This window comes from Helianthus annuus, chromosome 14 (genome assembly GCF_002127325.2).
Source record: "Helianthus annuus cultivar XRQ/B chromosome 14, HanXRQr2.0-SUNRISE, whole genome shotgun sequence".
In the NCBI taxonomy this organism is placed as follows: domain Eukaryota; kingdom Viridiplantae; phylum Streptophyta; class Magnoliopsida; order Asterales; family Asteraceae; genus Helianthus; species Helianthus annuus.
The window spans coordinates 163,354,657-163,361,888 of NC_035446.2; positions in this window are offsets into that span (position 1 = coordinate 163,354,657).

The window sequence follows — 7,232 nt, forward strand, 5'->3', positions numbered from 1 at the left end:
CACAATCAACGTATACAGATGCAAGAGAATGGCGAGTTATCTAAAATTTTGAAAATTCAGGTTTACCTTGTTAGTTTCTCAAAACATCTTCTTCCTGAATCTGAATCTGAATGTTAACTCTTTCACTCATAAACATCTGCTTCCTGAATCTGAATCAGAATGTTAACTCTTTCACTCATCAACATCGAGGGTTGTATCGGAATCAGGCGTTGGAAGGATTGTAGTAGTAGGACATTGGTACCACTGTGAAAGTTGCATCAGGAAGCTCAACTTTAACGGACCGGTTATTCGACCGAGTAATCAATTGTATTTTTTTAGTTGATTCTCTTGTTAAGTTTTTCTGATCCAACCGAAATCCACAAATTCAAGTCAAGGATCGTTCTAATAGATTAATGAGAATAAACCCTCGTTTCTTCATCTTCAAGAGCAATGATAAACAGATAATGTGTCACGACCACCGACCCACCCTGGCCGGAATCGGTGCCGTGAGCAGTCCAGTGGTACCGATGATTATTTTGAAAAAACTTTGCAGTGGGAATTTTATCAGGACCGTGAGTTAGGAAAAATATCAGAGTTTAGAACACCGGATTTTATTTAAATAGATGGAATAAATTCCATGTTTTACAAAGGTAGCTTTTAATACGGGATAAACCCAAAAACAATATTTCTTAGGTTGATTTAATTAGTAAAATAAGCCACTTCTTGAAGTCTTTCAGTGCTGGATCCAATCCTTACTCCAATATACTGTAATTACCTGAAACGCGTTTTAAAAAGGTTTTGTCAGCGGGAAATACTGAGTGAGTTCATTCAGGTTTTATACAAAAACATATTTGTTATAATTTACAGTATTAAGAGAGATTACAATGTTTCTGATATCAAACCAACTACCCACGGTACTTTACCACTCGACCCATTGGCCCACCTGTCCAATGGTGTCTGTGATTATGTCATATCACCCAATGGCTGCCCCAATGGTGACGATTATCAAGTAATGTATACAAAACCCCACATACCGGCTGTACTTTGGTGATTACATAAAATTAATCACTGTAATTATAACTTTGGAAAATAATATGGAGTTTTGTAAAACAATTAATAAAAAGAGAATGACTCACAAATCAGCATGCAGGATTGAGTTAACAAACTTCTTGATTCTACTTCTTCCGATAATTAAGCATGCACTTTATTATTCTGGATCTTCTGATGATTTAATAGTTTGTTTGATTGTGAGTGTGTAGTGGGAAGTATTTTCGGTAGTTAAACATATAGTTTAACAGAATGGAATACGTATTTGTGTAAAACCTAAATCAAACCTTAACGATGGTTACGAGATTCGAACCTTAACGAAATTCACAAAGTGTAGTCTTATTCAGACAGTACTTTGGCATCCGTTTAACGAACTCACAAAGTATAGCACTTTGGCATCCGTTTAACGAACTCACAAAGTATAGTACTTTGGATTCCGTTTAACGAAATTCACAAAGTATAATACTTTGGCATCCGTTAGTTGGTTCCTGAATCGACCGAACAGAATATCGTATCGGTGATTATTGGTTAGAACACCAACGTATAGAGAGAAGAAGAAGAGAAATGAGCAAGGAAGAATGAAATCCTAAGCTTCCTATTTATAGCAAGCAAGCAAGCACCTCAAACATATTTACTGGGATAGATTTGACGTGCCTACCTACCTGCTTGACATGCTAGCTAGCTTGCTTATATATATTAATTCAGCTGCTTCACTCGTTTTTCTCGTATAACTTTTAAAATATGACGTTTTATAAAACGACGAACATGTCTTTATAACGAGCATATTTTTATCTACGTTTTAACCTAAGTTTCATTAAAAACGGAGTAAGGTAAAAAAAAATAATATATTTAATTATTAATATTAAACGTTCTCATACGACCCCATATATATCTATTTTTAATAAACCTTACTTAGCTTAATTATTCTTGTTAGTTTAATTAATATTGATTAACTGATTAATTAATCATACTAAACTTAATTAACAAATTAATTAATTTACTCAGCTAACTTAACTGCTAAGTTTATTTAACTTATTAAGTTTACTTAGCTTTTAAATATTTTAGCAGCTCCCTGCTTACGAGTTCTAATTTCTAGATACAAGGGAACCCGTATTAGTGTATTAACTCAATTCAACTTTAACGATAATCACGAGATAAAAACCCCCACAACGATTTACAAGTGCAATACTTAACAATTCAGCGGATTCACAACGAATGACAGAATATAGCCCGAGTTCGGACAGTACTCAAACATTCAAGTCGAAATCACGATGAATAACAAAGTATAACTCAATTTGAGCAGCACTTAGACAATCGTTGGATATTTATAATCGATCGGATAAAGTATCGTACCAGTGATTAGAGTTATTACCCTAATAACGGGCAGAGTTTAGGGATTTAGAGGGTAAAATCCCGAGCTATTATTTACAAAAATAAAAGCTGAAGGAAAGAAAAGAATTGAACAGCGATCGGGTTAATACCCGGCATCGTAGCAGTATCCCGCTACACTAATTAGTGATTTTGTGTGTGTTGTGAAGTGAACAGCGAATAACTCAACGTAGGAAATGAATTTGAACGTCGTTCTATCGCCCAATTTCCAGTCCCAAAGTCTGCTATTTATACACGGATTTGGACATGCTTACGGACCGTAAGCATTATCCCTTACGGTCCGTAAGGGACACCTAATCACTATAGGCTTGCCGCGTGTGGGACTAGCCTAGCTGAGTCAACATATTTCGAATTTCAATTGTGACAACGAGTTTATTTAGATAATCGTCCACTAGGTTTATCCCCCCTTGAGTTTTAAGGGCCTTGATCCTGCTTCTGATTGTTCTGGAAATTTTGGTTTATGCAGAATTACTTGGGTGTCTCAATTAGGGTTTCCTTATTGGATAATTATCATATTAAATATTAATTTTAGTGAGAGTTGTTACATCCTCCCCACCTTAACAAAAATCTCGTCCTCGAGATTTGGACTATGATATTTTCTTTAGGTTTCTTCTTTTAATTAAGAGAAATAATGTATCGTGGAATGGAATCAAAAGATATTTTGAGGGGTATGAATTTTGAAAATAAAAATGATTTATAGAAACAATTGGATTCAATATCCGAAATGAACTTACTTTGATCAATTAGGGGAGATTCTGAATTGATAAATATCTATTTGTGAATGGAAGTATGGAAAATGATTTGTTAATGATTATCCGAAAATCAATATCGTTTACTTAAATGGTACTGGACAATAGAATTTAGTGTATCGTAATCTGAGTACATAATTGTACCAAGAACATGACAAATCAAACGAATGGCGCATGAATAGGGTTTATCACAGGCTACAAATATATTCGGATGCTACAAAGTGTTTATAATGATTGAAAGAATTCAATAATTATGATGACTGAATAAATTCACCGTTTTCGAAATTGAGAGTTTCAAGGAAGCGAATTTGGATATTTCAAAAGATGAGACATTCCGGTGAAATGATATAGTTTCCAAGGTGATTATGTTTAAGCCAAAAGATATATGATCTATAGATTCTTAAAATGAATGTGAAGAACTTTTTTTGGAATTAGTAAAATTCTTTGTCAGAAGAAAACTTACCTTGATTGGTACCTAAGGAAGACTTAAGATTGACCGGTTCAAAATGAAATGAAAATATGAAAATGTTTTGTCAGATATTGAATTATGATATGAGAAAATCAATGTGCTAAGATGGGTGATTTGTAAGAATACATGAAAAGATAAAGTTGGTGTATTTTTGTCTTAATTCATAATTGTATTCAGATGATTTTAATCAAAAGGTTTGATTAAAGATAGGTGATCTTTTGATTTATTAAATACCTTTTCCTTTTATGTTATCATAAAGTAGAATAATAAATAAATATAGATAGGTTTAAAATATCAAAACCCGTAATAATTTTTTGATAAAATAATGATATATGTTTTATAAATAAGTTTACCCAATATCGTAGAACTCATGATTATCATTTTTAAAATCAAGTATGTTTAACTATAAGATTAGGGTATTTTAAATCATAAAAGTAGAATAATAAATGTTTATTTTAATATCAAGCATACTTAAATATTGGCTTGCGTAAATGACATTTAATATTTTAATATATATATACATAAGAAAAAAATATTTCTATAAGTATTTAATGGTTGTGAAATATTAATTAAGATGACATTTATTTATAATATGTCTTGTTTATGAATACTTAGATGATTGTTTAGATAATTTTATTCGTCCCTTTAATTGTTTTATGAAAATATGTTTTCTCTTTGCAGCACGAAGTATATATATATTTCTATATATATATAATATAAAAATATTTTTACATATAATTGAAATTTATTAAATAAATATGATGACTTAATTTATATATATTAAATAGTTATTATCATGGTTGGATATTGGTTAGTGCTGCCTTGTTTAAGCATAGGTGGCCAGTCCATGCCTAACTAAGGCTAGGCTATTCAATACATGCCCCTGATAATAACTCTAGTATCTAAAAATAATACTAACACTATTACTATTAATATATTATTACTAATAATAAAACTAATATTAATTGCCAATAATAAATGCATAAACTTAAATGAGAATATACTTCAAACAAAATTTTATACGTAAAAATATAAATTCTTTACCTTAATGGTTTTAACAAAAAGAATTTAAATACAGGAATACTATATTGTAAGTTTCTATATATAATCAATTACTTTTATATAATGTTTTTCGATCAATGATGGTAAGGTAAGAAATATCACGAAAGGCTCGATTGAGGTTGTAAGGACTACGGAATTAAGACATGAAATGGTGGATCATTATCTTAGCACACAATTGTGTTAAGATTGCTTTTATAAAATAAATCAACAAAGCGGATTCAATATAAATAAATAAATAAATCCTAGATTAGCGCAATCTTCAAATTTGTGAAAATGTCATCACAAAGTGATCGTGATCAAAGAAATGATTTGATGAATTTGAAGACTAAACAAGCATGTTATGGTTCAAGAGAATTGAAGTGCTTATTGGGACTATTTTGAATATGATGGTTTCAATCCATCATATGGGACTTCGAATTGAATACGTATTGCGAGCAAGTTAACTGGGTTTGGATAAAACGAGTTTTAATAAGGAAGTTCGGACATGATCACAACAGAAACCATGTATACCCTTCAAAAAGAAAATCGAGTTTTTCAAGAAATTCATTGATTTGATATTAAAGAGTTATCGCTTTGTAAAACGCGGTTACAATGCAAAGATCAAGTATAGCAAAACGAGATTTGAACTTTGGATAAAACAAAAAAAATTGGAATGAAGCCTTCCTATGGTCTTCGTAACTCAAATGAACCACATGTACAACAAACAGTGCATGTGTACCGTGTAGATTTACCAAGAAATGAAATAGATCAATATTCGCCACTATGAAAGAAATCCTCATTGTATGATGACCATTAGGGGAAGTAGCAAAAGTTTATTCATAGAGGTCAGAATTGCAACGAAGGGAATATAAGAGCTTTATCTGGAATTTCGTGTGATAACCGTTGTTAAGTGACATATCAGGGAATGTCGAATAAAATGAAATAGGGGATTTGCGAAGGTATGGGATTCCTTTTGCAGTGCTAGTAATTATGACTCAGATTGAATTCTTGTTCTAACGTATCTAGTGAAATTTAGATCGTTTGTAAGATCATGTGGCAAAGTGCCGCTTTTTCATTAGTAGTACTTTTACTGACGGAATTAGTATTGGGGTCATCGTGCCTAATTTATATTTTTCAAAGGTCTTGCCTTGGAAGTCGTGTGTGATAAACTTCGACGTCTGTGGACATATAATTTAAGTTTCATGTGTTTTCTTGTGCATTAGCACAACTTTACATGCTTCTTACTTGCGTTAATAGATTATGGTAATGTATTGGAAATTCATTTATTTTTGATGGTGTTCCAACTTATAAAGTTTCCACTGTTTTATGTTGACGCTCGAGTTACGAGGTAGATGGTCAAACGAAATAATGTTTGATATCGATATAGGTAAGAGATTCTTGATAAAGGAATCTAGATTTATCATTGACACATATACTTGTGCTTTATTCTTAATTATCAATCGTTGTGGCTTTTGGAATTTCTTATAGATATACATATCTATATAATCATATATTTCACATGCTGTAATATACATACCCTTTATAAGGTTAATGTATTTAATAGATTCTTATTTCCAAAAACAAGTCTGATATCAGGCCATGATACTATTTAGGGAAATCTTATCACTTGTTTGACATTTTATATACCCCATCTTACCCGGTTCGCGCCGGAGAGGTAACTTTAGTATATCCGGATAAGCTGGAGAGTCTGCTACTCTATACCCAGTTTTGCCGAAGAAAATTTTCTATTTTCCATAAACAGTATCTTTTCAAAAAGTGTCTCTTTTTATTAGGGCTTTTATCCAGAATTAAGGAAATTTGTATTCCCATAACATATCTTATTCTAGACCAAATAATATCAATAAGCAAGAAGCAATTAAGTACTATTGCCTGCTAATCGTCATTCTTATGGAATACCAATATTGTACTTATATAAGTAATTTACCTTAAAGTTTATTTTAAGGCAAAATTCTTAAGTTCAAGTCTAAATATCATCCGGAGTGCTATCAGATAATATTAAGTTTCTAATTCTCCGTTTAAACGTAGGTATTATTAAGTACTATTGGGTAATAACTCTAATCACTGGTACGATACTTTATCGTATACCCTAATAACGGGCAGAGTTTAGGGATTTAGAGGGTAAAATCTAGGGCTGTTCAAAAAGCTCGCGGCTCGGAGCTCGCTCGAAGCTCGCTCGGATTTAGCTCGGAAAAAGCTCGCTCGATTTGGCTCGGTTTAAAAGTGAGCCGAGCTGGCTCGGCTCGGTTAGAAAGTGAGCCTAGCTCGGCTCGGCTCGTAACGAGCCGAGCTGGCTCGGTTCGGCTCGCTTTGTAGCTCGGCTCGGTTTAGCTCGAATTATTTTACTTATAATAAGTTTTAATTTAATATACAATATAATATATTACAAAAAAACTGATTATTATTTACATGTATATAGGTTTGTAATTTGATATTTATGACATATTTAAAGATTGATTATCATACTACTGAACTAATATTGTATTTTATTGAAATTAAAACTTATTTTGCGTTGTTAAACTTGATTTTGGTTCGAATTG